Consider the following 18,235-nt stretch of genomic DNA (forward strand, 5'->3'; position numbering starts at 1 on the left):
TTTGACAAAATGCGTGTTACTCGTGCCGGGACACAACTTAACATAATTAACACTATCGAATTCCAGATATCATAAATAATTATTTGAGCATTTATGCCGTCTGTAACCAAGGCCCTTAACGAGAATGACACTTTATTTATTTTCTTTCACGCTCGTAGTTTGGGGAGGCACACATCACGGAGGGAGAATGAACTTGGTTTCCAAAGGGAGCGGAACCCTCCGTGTCTTGTGCAGCCATTAAAAAACACTTGTATTTTGACAAAGAAGCTCTCAGCTGCAGAAAGAAAAGCAAATTCTCATTATTACCGCTTAAACCAGTTCCAGGGAAGTGAGCAAGAAAAACCCTCTCTTCTCTGGCTTAGTGTGGTTTTTCTTTTCTTTCAGGGTTGAAATTGGCACATGCTCAGGAAGTGTGCTCACAGGAGAATTTTAATTTATTGATGCTTCTTGCCCTGCTGGATGTTCCCAGCTCCCAGCTGAAGGTAATGGATGGAGCAGATGTTCGGCCCCTCAGCCCCTCTCCATCAGCTCACTCTTCAAACACGGCTTCACGAGGCCTCGCTCCCGCTGGCTCCCACTCCGCGCAGGAAGCTGAGGTCATCCTGAACCACGAAGCTGGGGCGGGGGCCGGACTCATGTGCTCGGCAGCTGGGCCTCTGTCTTCCGAGTGCGTTAGCGATTTATGAAACAGCCATAACTTGCAGCTTATGGACAAAGAAATAAAAGTGTTGACACCATTATTGTAACATCTGTGAAGGAAAAAAAAATGCAAGCCTCTTTCTGAGTGCGCAAATGGTACCGGAGTCATAAAGGTTCTTTAATGCTTAATTGTATTCATTATCAGCAGTAATTATTTCTAACGGGAGCAGTTTCCCCCAATTTCATGTCACCTTAAAAGGTGAAGGCCTTACCGTCGAGGCATTTCCACCCTGTGATTTGTTGGGAGGACAAAGTTATGCTAATTGCAAAAGCAAGAAGAGCTCCCGAGAGCTCCCCTGCCTCCATCTTGGTGGGTCTGACCTCTCTGTTGGCATTACAAGGGCATTCCTGGACAGGGTCTGGAACGGTTTCCGGACTTAGACTAGCGACCAAATTCTTGTCACCAGGCGAGGGACTACTGAAGCTTCTGTGTCTCCACCCCAATTGCAAGCACCCCCAGAAGCAAACTTCTGGAATTGGGGGGTGCTGATGTTGAGTAATACACGGGGGAAAGGTCCCAGGATTCTCGGATATGTCCTTATGGGTGAAAAGCTGGCCTGGGTGGTTACGGCGGTGAAGCATTTCCTCCTGTACCAGCAGATATGACCCCCGTGATTCAAGACCTCTGTTCAGATCAGGTTACCCCAGAACCTTCAGGCTTTGTCCAACAGGTGACACCTTCCCTGGTGGCTCTGTCTGCGAAGACTGCTACCAAGAAGACAACAGTGATGGGGTGGACGTTGACAGGGCCATAATAATGCTGGCCGAGTGTGCGGACGTGTGCGTACACGTGTGTGTGCTGGAGGAGTCGGAAAGGGAACAGAGTGTTCTGTTGTGGTGTCCCAAATACCCTCTAAGTTGGCTCAGATGGTTTGCCGGTGAGGCCTGTTTGGGGAAATCCATTGTCCTGGGGTCTCCCCCGGCCACCCAGAGGCAGGCAGCCTCCTCTCCTGCGGAACGTGACCCCAGAGCCTTCAGGGGTTCCCGCAGCCCCATCTGTCACTGCACCGCATCGCCCGATGGCTTGGTGCTGAAACCAGTTGTCAAAACCCTGGAAATCTGACACCCTCTTTTGTCTGTTGGGTTCTCTTCGGCCTTTTAAAACCAGCCATCTCTTTGCATCAGGTGCAGTAAGCCCCAGTTGGCCTTGACTTAGGGAAGTCCATAGTCAGTCCCGTAACATGCCAGCCTCATGACACCACGGGCCTTCCTCTCTCGTTAACACACTGCTTCAAACAGTTGTGACTCTTGCACAGTGGCGTCTGTCCCTGCTGAGATTCTGTAGAAAACGGGTGAGGGGGGCAGGCCCAAGTGTCGACGTTTGGTGGAGGGTGCCATTCCAGGGCAGGGAAGGAAGGAAGGAAGAGGAAGTCAAAGTAGGGTGGGGAGCCAGTACAGAAACACGTTACTAGACTGGCCCTGCCTGGTGATGAACTCTGACCTACCCAGCCAGAGTGTGGCAGGGGCGCCTTCGCAGACAGGTGAGCGGTCGCCAAACAGAGGGGCGTCCGTCGTGGGGAGCAAAGCACGGTGACTTGCCCACGCGTTCCTGTCTCCCACTGGTCAGAGTTCTCCCAGAACGGAGTCCCATTCCCTGCACACCTGGGTTCCTCTCCGGGGAAGCCCTCAGCCTCAGGATCAAAGGTCCCTCTTCCTGATCGGCCCGGTCCCTCGGACACGTCAGTCCCCGTGCTTAGGACTCAGTGACCTGTGTTTAAACACTAACTGATCGTCTCGGCTCTTCTGCCACTTTGCCAGCCTCGAAGGTATAGAGACATTACGATGACCACGGTCATGCATTCTGCCAGGCTGACCAGAAGGCTGCACCGGAAAAAGACTCTACACCCTCAAACGAGTGAGGCAGGGCCTTCCCTGGTGCCAGACGAATGGCCCTCTGTGTGATACCTGGTGCCACTTCTAACAGAAAATTTTAATAGCGTGACAGCGATTCATTTCCAGAAGGTAATCTGGGTGTGTGCCAACGAGGACTGTCTGCCCCCACCACACTAGTCTTCCTTCTGCCCACCACAGCAAATTCGGGTCAGATAATCAGCGCTCGTCTGTATGCAGTGTGCTTTCCGAGTCTCCTTCGTACTATGAGTAGGAGGCAAAAGTTCTGAAACCTTCCATGAGGTTGTTGTTGCCATGGAGACCACCCCTTTGGAATGCTCATACTTATTCCCAGTCGGGGAACAGAAGATGTTCCAAGCCAAACACAGAGAGTCCTGAAGCCAGGCAGAAACGGGGGGGGGGGGGGGGGTGGGCGGGGGAGGTCTGGGCAGTCCCCAGAAGGTGACAGTGAGGACAGAGAAAGCAGGGAGGACACACGGTGGTATCACCGCTATTCGGCTTCCTGACTGCCGAAGGGCCGTGGTCCGTGTCCTCAGGGTGTCCCGAGCCCAGCCTCACAAGCAGGGCCAGGTCTGTGCCGGACCCACAGAGCTGAGCAAACCTCTTACTGATTCTTCCCTCTCATGACCAGCCGCTCAACCTTGCAGGAGCCATGCCCCCTTCCTGGGCCCCAGTGTCTGCCTGTCTTGTCGGTGAAGGCTGTGGGCTGGCTTGTCCCCAAGTTCTCTTTCTGACATTACGACTCGGCCGTGACATGAAATGGTGTAACGTAAGTCCCGGTCACTAGCTGGTTGGTGCGGGGTCTGCCCCTGCCTGGGCCCCAACTAAGACCCCCGGGGAGGTGAGGCTGGAGGGGCCCCGCCTGTAGAAAGTTCCCTGCAGGTGTGACAGTGCCGGATTATTCTTCAGGCCTCAAGGGAGCTGGTTGTCCCGCCGTCTTTAGTTCATCAGAAATCACCAATTATTTATTTGTCTTCAAATGATCTCCAGGAGTGTTGTGGAGACACGGCCACCAGCGGTGATGAGAGTGTTTCAGGTTGTGTAACTAGAGTCAGAAAAAGTCAGGTGACCGTGACCGTGGCTGCCCCCCACTTCGGATGAGGGGGCAGTCCTCCAGGGGGGCCAGAGAGCAGCGGGCCTCAGAGACCGGACGCGTGCGAGGCGGTGGGTTCCACGCGGCTGCTCCTGCCCCGTGCCAGCCTCCGGCGCAGCACCCTCTGCGAGAGAGGGAGGACCGCCCCCCCAGTTCTCAGGCACCCCATTTTATGGCAGGAGAAACTAGGGTTTGGACGTGAACCTTGGCCCTTTCTGGCTTGTGGGGATCACTTAGCTGACAACGGGCGGTTGTTGATAAGAGGGGGGAATGTGCATTTCATTTTGGAGATATACTCTTGCTGGGTCAGAGGTACAGAGGGTCGTGGAATCTGCCCTACCGGTGGGGAAGAAGCTCAGGTACGTGGGGGCCTACGGGGAAGGGAGGGAGGCGGACGACGGGGAGCACAGGGAGCGTTCAGAGCCCGGTGGGCGGGCGTCGTTGGAGGCAGTTCACCCTGGGGGAGAGGGCGTCCCCGGTGCCCCCTCCTCAATTCCAAAGCGGCAACGTGGGCGGCCCCCGGCTGTACTTTCTTTCAATCGGGGGCTCCCGAAATTCCATGAGAGCCAAGAGGAAGGCGGTTTGTACATGAAACGCTATTTCTCCTTGAACAGTCTTTGGAAATCTAATTTGGAAATTTCAAAGCGTGTGTGCGGGGGAGGGTGGCAGGGTTTAAAGGGAAGCGGGAGGAAGGCCTGCCAGTGTGCTGCCCGGGGCTCCCTGGGGTGCGTTTTCCCCGCGCACACGTATGGCCAACGCAGACTGGGGCAGGCAGAGTGGACGCAAACGTCTGCAGCTGTTGGGTTTTTGTTTCTGATTGTCGGGGTCTTAACTAGTTCCTTCCTATTTTCGAAGAAAGCGTCCACGTTTTAAATCTGATTTATGACTCCACGCTGCTACCAGCCAGTTTAGGACCCTTTCAGTACTGAATTAAAACCCCGGCCTCCGCCAGGAGGGGTTGGTTGAGGTTTTGTTTGTGTTGTTTTGGTGGTTTAAAATAAGGTAGGAAACTATTTGAAGCAAAATTCCCAGGAGTGTCATTTGGGGCAAAGACGATTGAACGCTCAGTGAGCTCTGTTCTGGCTGGGTTTGCCGCGTCTGTGTCCCCGTGTCCCCGTGCGGCCAGCAGAGGCGGGCGGGACAGCCCTGGGCACGGGCCCTGGCCATGCTCGGAGCTGCAGGGGAAAGTGGGCACCCACAGACTGGCAGCCTGGTGGCGGGCATCATGCCCCCCCCCCGGGGGGGCCCAGGGACTTATTCTGAGACCCCGATAAGGAAGGACGGCCAGTCCCACTCACAGCAGGGCAGCCCCGTGTTTGTAAGGAACTGTCGCGAAGCCATCAGGGTCAGAGTTGGTCTTCCTGTTATTGAACTTGGCTGAGAACGCTCCTGTGGACTTTGGCAGCAAGTCGGCATTCTTCATTTCAACGGGGTTCTGGGGGAGAAGGTGAGGACACACCTCCCGTAGCCCGGGGCCAGCAGGGCTGACCTCAGGTCCCCTGATCTCCCGGACAGCACTTGGAACGGGCGAGTCCAGGGGCTCAGCTTTCACAGAGTGGCCATCAGCAGCCCCTCACGTCACCGATAACACGACTCTGATGGCTCAGGGACAGCGTAGCCTCCGCTTCTCCTGGCTGTGGGGGTGGCTGTGCTTGGTGGCACCTTGTCCGGTCCCAAGGCTGCTGTGGGCCTGCAGGGCCCTGACTCCTCCCCCTCTAGAAGTGAGTGGGCTTGTCTCAGGCCGCCTCCCCAAGTCCCCCGTGACTGTCCCTGGGCAGGTGTCTGGGCACCCCCCTCACGTTGTCGAGCCTCAAGGCCTGGCCATAGGGCCCTTCCCAGAAGTGCTCACAGCCACCAGGCTTCCTTCTCTGAGCAGTCAGGTTTGCTGGGTCTAGCCAACTGGACCACCCGCCCGCTGTGAGCCCCACAGGCACGCACCCCCACCTGCCCTGGCTCTCTAGGTTCTGGCTCCCCACGGGGCGCGCTCGGCCGTGGCTACTCCGGGAAGGCTGCCGCCTCTCTCCCGCTGGGCGCCCCCCGGACCAGGGCTGGGGCCTCCTTGGTTGCTTCACCATATTGAAAAGGCATTTTCTAAATTCACAAGGTTTTAGACACATTATGGTCTTCGGATTGCGTTGTAAAGTCTGCGTGGAGGAGGGTCTGGCCCGCCCCTCAACCCCAGCCCCAACCCCTTAAGGGACTGGTGAGGCAAATACCACACTTTTCTGTTTTTACAGCTGCCTGTGCTTTCTCATTTGATTCTTGTAACTCTGGGAAGTGGGGCAAGGGTTATGACTCCCATTTCTCAGAGAACGAAACAGAGTTGGGGGACCATACGTGACCCACAGCCGTGCGGTGCCCCGGCAGGGACGAGCGTGTGGGAGCCTGGTCCCCAGCACGGTGCTCCTCCTCCCCAGCCCCCTCCTCCAGCAGCCGGACACCAGCCCCGTAAACAGGGACACAGCCTCTGGTAACCCCAGGACCCAAGCATCCACCTCGCCATCCACCCCTCTAGGCAGGGGACACCCCTGAAGGCTGGTGACAGGGACAAGCCCAGGAACCTGGAGTCAGGTCCCCCTGAGCTGAGAGGGGAACCCCTTCAGGACGACCAGCTGCTGTGCTCTGGGACACTTTCCTCCCAGGGGTGTGCCTGTGACTCACAAGCCCTGCATCCCTCATCTGGCCGGAGGGTCCAAGGTGGCAGTCTGTTCCTGGTCACAGCCTCCCCAAGATCTGCAGGTGGAAATTCGTCCCGTGCCTTCTCCTGAGTTTTCCACCTTATCCAACCGAAGGGGAGGAGCGAAGGGTTTCATTTTCGTGTGTTGTCGAAACCCTTTACGTCGTGGGGTGTTCAGAGATGGAAAGGCCTCTGAGAACAGAAAACACATTGATCTTTTCCAGGTGTGTTTGCAGGTGACCTCCCAGGTTTCTGAGGCCTTGGAGTGCCTCCATCGTTGTGCATCTAGAACATTCCATGCTAAGCCCTGGCTGTAGGGTCCCTTAGCCCAGATGCCAAAGCAGCCACTGTCAGCCCAGCTCACACGTCCTGTGACTGGCCTCGGACACGTGGCCCTGGATCAGCTGGGGCGCCCGTCTTCTCAGAGACCTGGATGGGAAAGCAGTCTCGGGCCCCTTTTCTGTCCTGGGAGGACGTGGCGGCACCCGTGGGTACGCGGGGTGGGCAGCCTGCTCTGGATGGAGCTCAAAGCCAGAACTCAGTCTGGGGCGTCCTCTGGCAGGTCCTTTGCCCCCCAAACGGGCACCTACGAAGGTCAGAGCCAGACGACCTGCTCCCAGGACTGCACGCTCCTCAAAGGCTGGCGCACGTGGGCACAGCCTCCGCTTTGGGGCCTTCCGGGCCCTGGCATTCCTGCTGAGGGCTGCCTCGCTCGGGCATGCTTGCCGAGAGAGGCGGGGCTTTTCAAAGCAATTTGTGGGACTTCTGCGTCCAAAATGTTGAGGGCATGTGAAAGAATTTATTTATTTTGTCCATAGATGCGAAGAGAAAGGTCCATGTTCTGTCCAGCCATTTGTGATTCCGTGCTAATCTGTCTGTTTCATGTAAGGTGGGAGAAGTCTCCGGGTTTGGAGGGAGGGAGGGCTGTCCCTGCCCCAGCCAGCCCTGTGTCTCCTGGATCCCCAGGGTGAGGACGCCAGCAGGTCAGGAACACACTTGGAAGGCCGGGCCCCCAGGGGGACATACGCGAGGCTTGCGAGCGGAGTCTCTGCTCCGTGGGTTCCGGCACGTGGTAACTGCCTTGCTCCCGACCGGTGGGAGGTTAAGAAACCTGGGCCTCAGGTATTCCCAGGACCTGGCAGGTGGTGGCCCCCCAGCCACTCCAGGAAAACCGCCGGGTCCCACTCCACCCGGCACGTGGTGGCGGAGGGGACTCTAACCCTGGACTGGACCACCCGTCACTCTGTGGCGCCAACGCCTGGAGGAGAGGCCAACTCCAGAAGAACAAGAAGCCAATGCCTGAGGCAGGGAGGAAGGACCCTGGGGCCGGTGGTGGAGGGGCTGGCACCCACAGGCGGCCAGGGCCGTGGGCCCGTCCGCTAACCCCAGGGAGCAGCTTCCCCTCGGGAAGGTAGAAAGGGTGGTAGTCAGGGGCCTCCGACCCCCTCACACTTCTTAGGGGAGCTGCCACCACGGGAGGAACGTTAAAACGGCCCGGAACTCTGCCCAGTAAAGGGTCTGGCCGTATTCGACGTTCTGGGTAACAGACGAAGACGCTCGAGGGCTCCCTTACCTGGGGTCTCCGAAGTCGGAGCCGGCCCGCTGCATCCGGGTCTGCCCGCCTCGGGCAGCGCTGCCCAGTGACCACAGGCACGTCTCCAACCAGGGGCGTGACCCATGCAGGGCCCCGTGTCCTTGTCCCAGCATCCCGCCCTCAGTATTTCCCAGTCCTGGGACTTAGGACTCAGCACAGTTGATAAGCTCACAGGACACCACTAGTTAGCGTTTTTAGGGTCCACCTGAAGTGGACCCTTAAATGCCTCCACAGGGGTCCCTGTTTGCTGCTGCGGCTGCGGCTGCTGGCGGCTGGGCCGGGGGAGGGGCCTGGTCGGCATGTGGCTTCATTTAACATCCTGCTGACCAGGAGGGCCCTGGCCCTGGGTCCTTACGCCGTGTTTAATACGTTAATAATCCGTGTTCCCAGTGATCCTCGCTCCCTGATATCTGTCTTATTAACAAGCGAGGGCCGCGGGGGGAATAGAAACCAGAATTACACCATCAGAAATGATATTGGGGGGGAAGTTTTCCCCTCTGTGATCACAGGATGGCTTTTTTGTTTTAATAAAAACCAGAGGCGATGAATAGCTCCTCCCTCCCTGGCGTTGAAGAAGGCCGCGGTTCAGGCGCAGGCTCCCCTCCGGAACCGAAACGCTGACGGTCCTGGGGGCTCTTGTTTAAAGTCCAGACGCAGGTGGAGCCGTCCTTTCAGACGAGGAGGAGGCAAGGAAGGTCCCTGCAGCAGAATGACTAAGAAGAACTTACATAAGAGGCACAGGCTTAAAAATAAAAAGCACAGAATGGTTACCTTGTACGAAGTAGAGACTGGTTTTGTTTTTAATTATAAGGGAAGGCGGGGGTGCCCCTCGTGGGGGAGAAGCGGCTCTTGTCAGACTTTCTGCCGGGGTGTTTTCGGGCCTCGGTCCGTGTGGCCGCGTTGGCCTTGGGGACCTGCATCTGCTCACTCAGCTGCGCTCACTGAAAAACCCACCCGGGACCGCACGACCAGAGCTGTCGCTGGTGGACAAAGGCCAGCGTCCGAGTGACCGGAGGCGGCAGGGCCGGGCTCCCTCAGACCTTGAGGTTTCAAGTCCTGTTTATTTGGATGTGGCACCAGATGAAGAATTTTCTTTACGTTCCAGCAGTTTCTGGAACAGCAGCAGCTGTTCCAAGTTTGGTTGAAAGCGTTTGTTAAACTCACCAATAAAGGAGCGAGAGAAGGAACCGAGACGGCTCTGTGCGAGGGGAATGCTCTCAGGTTCCCTTCAACTGACGGAGGGCCTTCCTGCTAGGTCGCATTTGTATTCAAGGTGGCGTGCTGGGGCACAGCTTCCCTTCAGGCCCCGGAGCAGGGGAGAGGGGGCCCCTGTGTTGCCCCCAGGGCTCTCCAGGCGCCCCGGCTCTCCAGCTAGCCCACTGCCACTGTCGGGACGACTTTGGGCGCCATAGGTGCCCAGTGGGTGCTGAGAGAAGAATGCAGTGAGGAGCATGCGGGCCTCCTCCTGGGCACAGCAGGGCCCCGAAAGGCAGGACCCTCCCCCTTGAGACTCCAGATCCTTATTCTCGGCTCTCAGAGGGCTGGGGGTCCAGGGTTCTGGCCAGCTGCCACCAGGAGCCGTGGCAATGTGAGTCGAGTCTGCCCCAAGCACGCAGGAGTGCATTCCCGGGTCTTCCTTCACCCCGGGGCACAGAGCAGAATCGCAGTGTCTCTGAAGGCAGAATGGAGTCAGAGCTGAACCGACTCCAGAGACAAACTCGCCGAGCTGAGCAGCGGCAGCTTCTTCCTCCCGCAAACGGACAAAGCGCACGCCCCGAGGACTGAGAACGTCCTTGAAGACACTAACTCCTGAGTTCTTAACCAGTGTGGTGAATCGATCCCCCACCCCTGGGTGGGGTCAGTGGGTGTCTGCCCACACTGACCCCACTCTCCCCGGGGTGGTCTCCCTCCTCCTCCTGCCCGCCTGCCAGGCCCGCCCCCTTTGGCCGGCCCAGGGGCCTGCTGAGTGAGTCTTCCCGCAGCGGCAGTGATCCCTGAGCGCCGTTGCCCCACTGGGACCACTTTGCCACCTCCTGGTACCCCTCATCTCCACGTGACTGTGGGTCTCCTGGGGGCAGGGACCCTGTGGATCCCATGGCCACCAGGGCAGACGTCACGGCCGTGGAGGCCTCCACAGGTGGCTGTGGGTGGGTTGGCACGACCAGGAAATGCGTGGCCCAGGCCACATCAGACGTCTCCTGAGTGAAACATTGTTTCACAAGGCGTGAGACTCTGTCCCAGAGAACAAACGCTTTCTGGGACCCGGCGAGGTGTGTAGGCTGAAGGCTGAACGTAAACCAGAACCTTGCTGTAGCTCTCCCGACATTTCCAAAACAGTGACCAATAAAAGTTGCTCTTTATGCATGCCCTACCGGTGACACTATTAAATCTTTTGGCTGCACTGTTTGAGGAAGGTTAGAGGCTGAAGGCAGTATGAGTTGGAACTGTATCTGAATCGGAATTTTATCTGGCACCATTCGGTTTACGCTCGGATCGCTGACCTCCCGGTCGGGCTCATGCTGGAATTATTCAACAGAGGGCTCACTGCTGTGTGGCATTTTTTAAAAGTGTACATGAAAAAAAAAGAGAGAGAGAGAAAAGAAAAAGAAAGAAAGAAAAACTTGGGCATGCTGCCCACACATGTATTTTGTTTGGAAAGGACCACTCTCCCCACTCGGGGAATGAAAAAGACATGCAATTTATTAGCATTTCAAAAATTGTTGCGGCCACAGAATGGGTAAACAGGGCCATGGTGATTAATCTGGATGGAAAGGGCCAGCTCTGTTCATTTGATCCCTAAACCAACCAGGCTACATTTTTGGGTAATTGTTCAGACTCCCCCCCCCTCCCATTCAGAAGTGACAGAGAAAAATCTATTTCTTGGCTGAAGTAATCTCAGATAAATTAATATCATTTTTCATATAAATTTGTTTGGGGAAACTTGAAACTGTGGCATAACCTATTGATTTCATTATTTGAATTAAGTTTAAGAAATCCTACAGCTGTTCGCTGTCGAAGTTTCAACCTACGGTCCGTTTTCAGCTGGGCACCTAAGATCCATTTCACTCCTGGCTCCGTGTTTTAAGAGGAAAGTACGCGCTGGCAAAGCACGTGCTCCAGGCTCCTCCGGAGCTGAATGGGGGCTGGAGGGCCAACAATTAGCAGTTTTGTTTTCCTGGGCTTGAAAGTTTTTCCTGGTTTGATTCCAAAAATTCAGTTCCTCATTTTTGACCTTTTCAGAGTTTGAGATCGACGAACCGCATTGCCTTCCCCGAGAGTGTCAAGCACAGAATAAAAAATTACATCACATCATTTTTCATCGTGGCCAGATGAGGTCTGAGTGGGGGAACAAGGAACAGGAAAGAGAAAACATCTGAAAAATTGGCTCTGAAGCTGGAATGTGATTTTGCTCCAAGGGGCCACTTTTTTTCCCCCTTTCTTTCCTGAACAGGCAGGTTGTAGACAGATCTGGGTCTTAGCCTGCCCCCCCAAGGGCCCCCGTGTCAAGGAACAGTGATAGAGCGCCGTTCGCTTATGCAGTATTTGTAACACACGCAGCAAATTATTAATAGCTCGCTATGCCAATCTGCCACTGTGCGTTTTCGACACAGGAGGGCCAGGAGCACCACAGGTTTGCGACTCAGAAATGGAAACGGGGCCCCCGAGGAAAATTGAACACAGGTGCTTCAAGTGTGCGGGTTTGAAACTGAACATCCCTGGCTGTTTTGGGACGGGGCTGGGGGGGAGGTGGGGGCGGGACGGGGAGGGGGGGAGGGGAACCAAGAGTGCTGATGCTTCCGGCCCAGCTCGAAGGCTAACAGAGCTGGCCTGTTGGGGGCATGGGCATCGGTCTTGTCCATCCGCCCTGTGCCGCTAACACTAACGTCAGTGATGCTGGCCGTGGGGCCAGCTGCCCCCGCAGCTGCAGAGGGCTGGGGGTGGGAGCCTTTTGCTCGCAGAGGAAACGACGCCGAAGCCACCGGTCAGGATGGAACAGCAGGCCTCCCCCTGAAAATTAACCACCACTCAGAATGTCTGAGACAGAACTGCCCCCTCCCACTGGAAATCTTCCCCTTGCTCGCCCCCCTCTCCCTTTTCTAACCCGTAACCAAATCTTGTGTTCGCGGCTCTCAAATTAACACACAGCCAGCACCTTTTTTTTTTCCTTCCTGGAATCCCGCCCACCATCCGGGTTGCCGCCCTCTGCATCCCGCGCCCGGCCAAGGTGCCAGCCTTCCTCATCCCAGCTCTTTGCCCAGCGTCCGCAGTCTCGGAGGCCAGGCTGGGGCACTCTGCCCCGCCGCCAGCTGCTTTGCCGAGGCTGCGAGTTACCCTTAGGGGCGCTGCTCCAGGGAGCGGGGCGGTGAGGGCCTCCCGTGGTCACCCAGGTCCCATCTCTGCCCACCTGGTGCTAGTAGGGGTGTCTGGAGTCCCCATGTGCATGGTGGGTCACCCAGGGGAACAGGGGCAAAGCGGGGTGACTTTCAGCTCTGGGCATGCACCCAGGAGAAGATGAGGCTGCCAGGCACCCTCGGCTAGGAGGGCAACGGGGCAATGGAGGGGCGACGGCACTTCACAGATCCCTCAGCACCTCCTTCCAGCCGATTCCCACTGAGCTCGAGGGGCTCGGCCTGCCTGGGCGCAGGGGCCCGCAGACCGGACAGCAGCGCCCATGGTTCTGGTGGGAGAGAAGTAAGGAAGGTCAGGCCCAGCGCACCCTGCCCTTCCCCTTGAGGGTTAGCGGGAGAGGAGGCAGGGCTGTGACTGGCTAGATCTCCATCTTACTCATGGTTTCTCTTCCTGAGAGAATCGGGAACTCACAGGAAGCACCCTGCCTAGCCTGGAGACCACTCCCCTGGCTCTGGGTCCCTCGGGCCTGCTTCATGGCCCCGGGCTGGGGAGCAGCACGGAGCTGCCCAGTGCCGGGGCGCTGTGACATCCCAGCAAGTCCCCGAGTGGCGGTTCCCGAAGTTCCCCGTCTGAGTGCGTCCTCTGCGTCCTGCTGGGGCTGGCAGAGAAAGCGCCCCTTCCTTGGAAATCATCGTCAGACACGTATTTCTCTAAAATGATGTAAAAACAGACTCAAAGTCCTTTCCCCCTAAGATATTTTACTCCTCCATTTCTTCTCTGACCCTCGATCACTTCCCTGACCTTCCTGTCCCCAGATGAGGCCCTGGGAAGGACTCTTCTCCCATTTCTCAGCCCCCCACTCACTCCCGGGTCTGCCGGGTAATTTACTGCTTTATCTGCAGACGATGATTAGAATTGCCTGTGCACTGTGTCTCCACTGTTTCCAGAAGCCCATGCATCTGCAGACAGCGGCCGTCAGTCCCTGGGAGCCCAGCCCCATGTGTGGGTGCGTCTGGCAGCGGCCTCCCTGCCTTGTCCTTCCCTGTCCTGGGGTCCCTGTTCGGACGCCTGCATGGTGTCTTGAAAAATTAACGGTAAAAGTCATCGCTTCGGCTCAGTGAGAGGGACACTCTGGCTGGCAGGATGGCTGGCCAGGCCCAAGGTGGTCCATTTCCAACCTGTTTTATTTTCTTGAATGACCTGGTCAGAAAACCCCAGGTGTACAGCACACAGTGTTGGGGCTATCGGGGCTGGGTCTAGACCTGGGTTCGAGTGCAGCCCGGGAACCATGAAGGAAGCTCCGGGCGAAGAGCGGGGCCCTGAGACCGGTGGCGTCAGTGTCTGCTTTGTTCGGCGGCCAGAAGCTGGCGTCCTTCCGTCGGGAGACAGCAGTGGACACGTTCTGAGTATTGCTTGGCTGCACTTGGCCCTGGGAAACACTTTATACTTGTTTCAGCGTTTGGACACAGTTCTGGAAAGTTCCCAATACCACACAATTCATTTCTTTTACAATGTGTAATACAATCAGGTATCAGAAAAGATAAACTCCAGGTGACCGATGTGTTTGGGCCACAATTTGATCTTAAAAATATCACCACCACTTGCAGTTGCACGTTTCACGTTGATTTCTCCCCTCACCGGCAGGGTCTGGGCCGAGATCCGCCTCCGGAGCCGGTGGCTCAGGCCCTGCAGGGGTCACCCAGGCCCCGTGGGGGATGCCAGTCCCATCCCACAGTGTGGGAGCGTGCAGGCCTGTCCTCTCGTCCCTCAGAGTGAGTCCCCATGGGCAAGCACTGCCTTGCGCACTCGGGAACCTTGAGAGCCCATGACTCTGCCCTCGGTCGGAGCTTAGCGCCAACCTCCACTGCTTTCCCTGCACAAAGCAGGGGCTGAGCAGGCCACACACGCTCTCCAGCCGAAGCACCATCTAGAAAACAGCCCTGACTGGGCTGTACACCTCCTCTCCGGTTGTGTGGGTGGGCTAGACCTAGCGGTCAGTCCCTGGCACGTCCTGCCTGTCTCATCCTTGCACGCCGGGCGCTCCCATTGAGGGCCATCTGGTGTCCCACAAGGTCAGCGACACGGGGTGGGGACGATTGGCACCGATGGCATAGCCCACTTCCTCCACGGCCCCCTTTGAGGCCGTGACACAGGGGCACCTGCAGAAGAGCCACTGGGATCCTTCCTTATTTTTCAACTTGCAGGGTGTGGCTTTGAAGGCGGTTTGTCACCTCACTAGATTTCAACACCCGTGGAACCGTGGAGTCTTCGATTCATTTTTTAAAAATTATCTGAGTGCAGCCCCACAGCCCGACACACACGCGTGTGTGGCCCAGATAAAGGACGCCAGGGGACGTCAGTGACACAGGGCTGTACAGAGTGGACCCTGTGACGACAAGCTCTGCTACGTAGTGCGGCACAGGTGTGTAAGAAGGCACAGGGCGGCAGTAACACCCTCATCTTTCCAACAGTTTGTATTTGTGAAATGGACACAGAATTGCACGATCGCTCGTCTTCTCCGGAACCTAAGGTTTTGTGGCTCCAGGGAATCAAAGGGGGACCCGAGGACCACAGGGTAGGGGACCACAAGCTGTGCTTCCAGGGTCCTGGGCCCGCCAGTCCCCTGGGGCCGCGGCAGGGTGGCCGGGGAGCCCCAGCGCACCTGGGCATCCGAAGGCCCATCTGCTGCTCGTGGACCAGCAGACCGGCCCCATCTCTGCTCACTGGGAAGCCAGGTGCGGTTACCTTCCCCAGGGATCACATGTGACTCACCTGGAGTGTTTCCTCTCGGACTGAACTCCCGATAGAATGTCACTTCTCAGGCAGAGCTGGTGACGGTCACTTGGGAGACTCCCGAAGGGTAACTGAGGCGTTTACTCCACTTAATCAACTTTCCCTAGCTGAATGCAGAGCAAAAACTACAAAAAGTTTGTTCCTTTGACAAATATTGGCGTGTATTTCACTGCCACCGCCCTTCTGCGGATGGAAAAACACACAGTATATTTACACTTAAAACCACCTTCCCTGAAACCCTTTGGAAGTGTCCTCCATGCCTGTAGACACTCAGGTCTCTCCTTTTGGATTACAGATAAAATTGGAAACCTGTTTTTTATATTAAACACTTCCAGAAAGAAAAAAGAAAGAAAGAAACTCGAATTCTTCCGCGAACCTTAAGCCGCTGTGGATTTGCCGCAGTTTTCAGAACGACCTAGAGGAGGCCAAGGCCCCAACGCCCTCGTCCTCTCGCTTTCTTCCCCTGGTCTCTGGAGCCAAAGCTCTCTCCACCCCAGCCCTCGACCCCGACCATCCTGCGGCCAAGGCCGCCCAGAGATGGGTCTCCAGGGATGCCCCCCACCCGGGCCCTGAACAGGAAGGGGTGAGGCCACAGAAGGAGCTGGAAAGCCCCCTTTGCACGAGGTCCTGGGACAACTGTGACATTAGCTGGGGAAGAGGAAGAGGAGGGAGCGGAGCTGAAGGAGATGTGGAGGCAAGGAGGGCTGTGAGGGAGGCCACGGACGGGCCCCCAGCCCCCTGGACCCCAGGCTGGACATCCAAAGGCAGACGGGGGCCCGGGGCAGGCGCCGAGCCCAGGCCTCCTGGATCCCGCCCGAGCTTTTCTTGACACGTTCGCTGGTTTGTCAAACAAACAAAAAAAAATATTTTATTCCATGAGAAAGAAAAACTTTGGCTGAATTGTTTGAATTATTAAGGCTCAGTCCAGCAGTTTCCAAGGGCTTTTGAACTGAGATTCCTTTACGGTTTTATGGTCTCTTTCTCTCGGAGCCCCTCTCCATTTCCTCCCGGTGCAGAGAATAATGGATAGCCGCTCCAAGATGTTTTTACGACAAGGTGATCCCCTCCCGGAGTCGGGGGTAAATTATGAGGCTGAAAATCTTGTTGCCTCCTGAAAGCTCCAATATTTCATATTCATAGAGAGTGCTTTACAATTTTCAAACCCCATTTCATACTTTTCCTCATTTCATCCCCTCAAACACACAAGAGGAGGCAGGAAACGGGATCCCTCCCGGCTCCAAGATCAGAAACGGAGACTCACAGCGCCCAGAGCCGGCCGGGTCACCCAAGTAGAGGCTCTTCCTTGTCCCGGGGCCACCGCTCTGCCCACCAGCATCCCCCCACTTCCCAGGATGGGTCTCCATAACTCTTAGCAGGGACTCGAGTTTAAAGATCTTCATCTGACCCCTTATGTCACAGAGGAGGACACTGGGGGGCAGAAAGCCCTGGCGCCTGCTCACCGGCACGGTGCCCCGACTGAGGACGCAGACACAGCCCTGAGTCACTCGCTGCCTAGAGTGTCAGCTTGGGGCTGTGTTGCGCCCCACCCCCCGCCACCTCCTCCCTGGACAGTGGCGTGTCTGCCCTGTCCTTTGTTTTACGATGTTTGGAAATCAGTATCGAGCTAGGAAATCATCTTTGTTCTCTCTCCAAGTCTTTGCTCCAGTGCCTTTGGGTGAAGTACATCTGGGTTGTACTTCAGCTGTGGAGGTGTCACCCCTCCTCCGTGGTAGTGAGATGTGAAAGTCAGGGTGTGTTTGCACATTTCCCCCCAAACTCGTAGACAAAATGCCTCCTTCAGAGCCCTGCTGGAGACGTGGTTGGGGACGTGCCCGTTGGTGACGGGTGACTGCATGCAGCTGTGTGTAGCGGTGGCTGCCGGCATCCAGGAGGGGGTGGTCACTAGGAGATGGGGCTGGTCCTTGGTGCTGTTTGGAAGGCGGGTGCCCGTGTTTCTCTCACCCCCTTAGGCCACCCTCCCTGGCACAGAATTACTTACAATTAGCCAAATGTGTGCGGAAGCAACAACGTTTTGAACATGCGGGGAAAAAAGGCAGTAAGGCCGTGAAGAACTCTGAGAAGTCCCATTACTCTGGTTCGGACGCTGAGGGAAATGAAGGCGTGTAAGACTGTATCAGAGAAAAAGATGTAATATTCTATTACTGGGTTTATAGCTGCAGATAAAACCCAAGTGCGCCGCTCCCAGAAACTCGCCCCCCTTTGTTCAAACCACTAATAAAGGTGAATTCCTTTAGTTTAAAGATTGTGACTCTCACCTTTAAGCTTTTGTAACTGTTCGAATGGAGAAAATTAATGCTACGTAGCCAAGCTATTATTTTTCAAAGGGAAAAAAATGAGAGAACTTTGAATCTTTTGCCAAGATGCTGGAAATGTATTTAACAGGCAGGCACGTAAGTGTTTGCTCCCTAACAGCGAACAGGGGCCTCATTTTGGAGAGGGCCACACAGAGGCCACTCAGGGCTGTGCCCTGGGTGGGCGGAGCTCAGAGCGGTGCCGACCAGGTCGATCCAGCCCGGGAAGCTGGGGTCTGGCGAGCGGACCCCACCCCATCTGCTTGTTGCAGATAGAGCCCTTCGGCTGTACCCAAACAAATGAGACTGCCAAGAATTTTTTTTCTTATTCCTAACTTTCCCATAAAAAGATTCAGGTAAATGTAGCATGACGAGCCAATTTAAGCCAATTTCAAAGTTATTTGAGTAATTGGTTATTAAGATAACAGTCTCAAATTTCAATTCAGCAATTATTGTCTTAAAGACACAGACCCAGGCGTCAGGGGGAAGGAGTTATTTTTACAGTGAAAGAGCCCTGCTTTCCGGGCGGGGGGGGGGGCACTCGCGCGAGTGAGGGGACAGCACTCCTCTTCTCCAACAGGGGCCTCCACTGCCACATTGAGGAAGTTTCCAGAACCCTGACGAACTGTGGTTTAAGCACAGAGACCACAAGGCACCATTGTCCCAGTTATTAGGAAGATGTGGAGGTTGGCCGTCTCTCCACGTCCATGGTCTCACACACATGTACACACAGACACACAAGTACACATGTGAGCAAGAGCTCACCCTAAGTTGGGACCCACGAAGGGACTTCTTCCTGTCCCCCCAGAGACGGCAGAGAGGCCTCCCGCGAAGCCTCCGATGGAAGAGATCGCTTTGGCAGAGCC

Source organism: Sturnira hondurensis, unplaced genomic scaffold (assembly GCF_014824575.4).
Source record: "Sturnira hondurensis isolate 20B ecotype Veracruz unplaced genomic scaffold, ASM1482457v3 Scaffold0007208, whole genome shotgun sequence".
Taxonomy (NCBI): Eukaryota; Metazoa; Chordata; class Mammalia; order Chiroptera; family Phyllostomidae; genus Sturnira; species Sturnira hondurensis.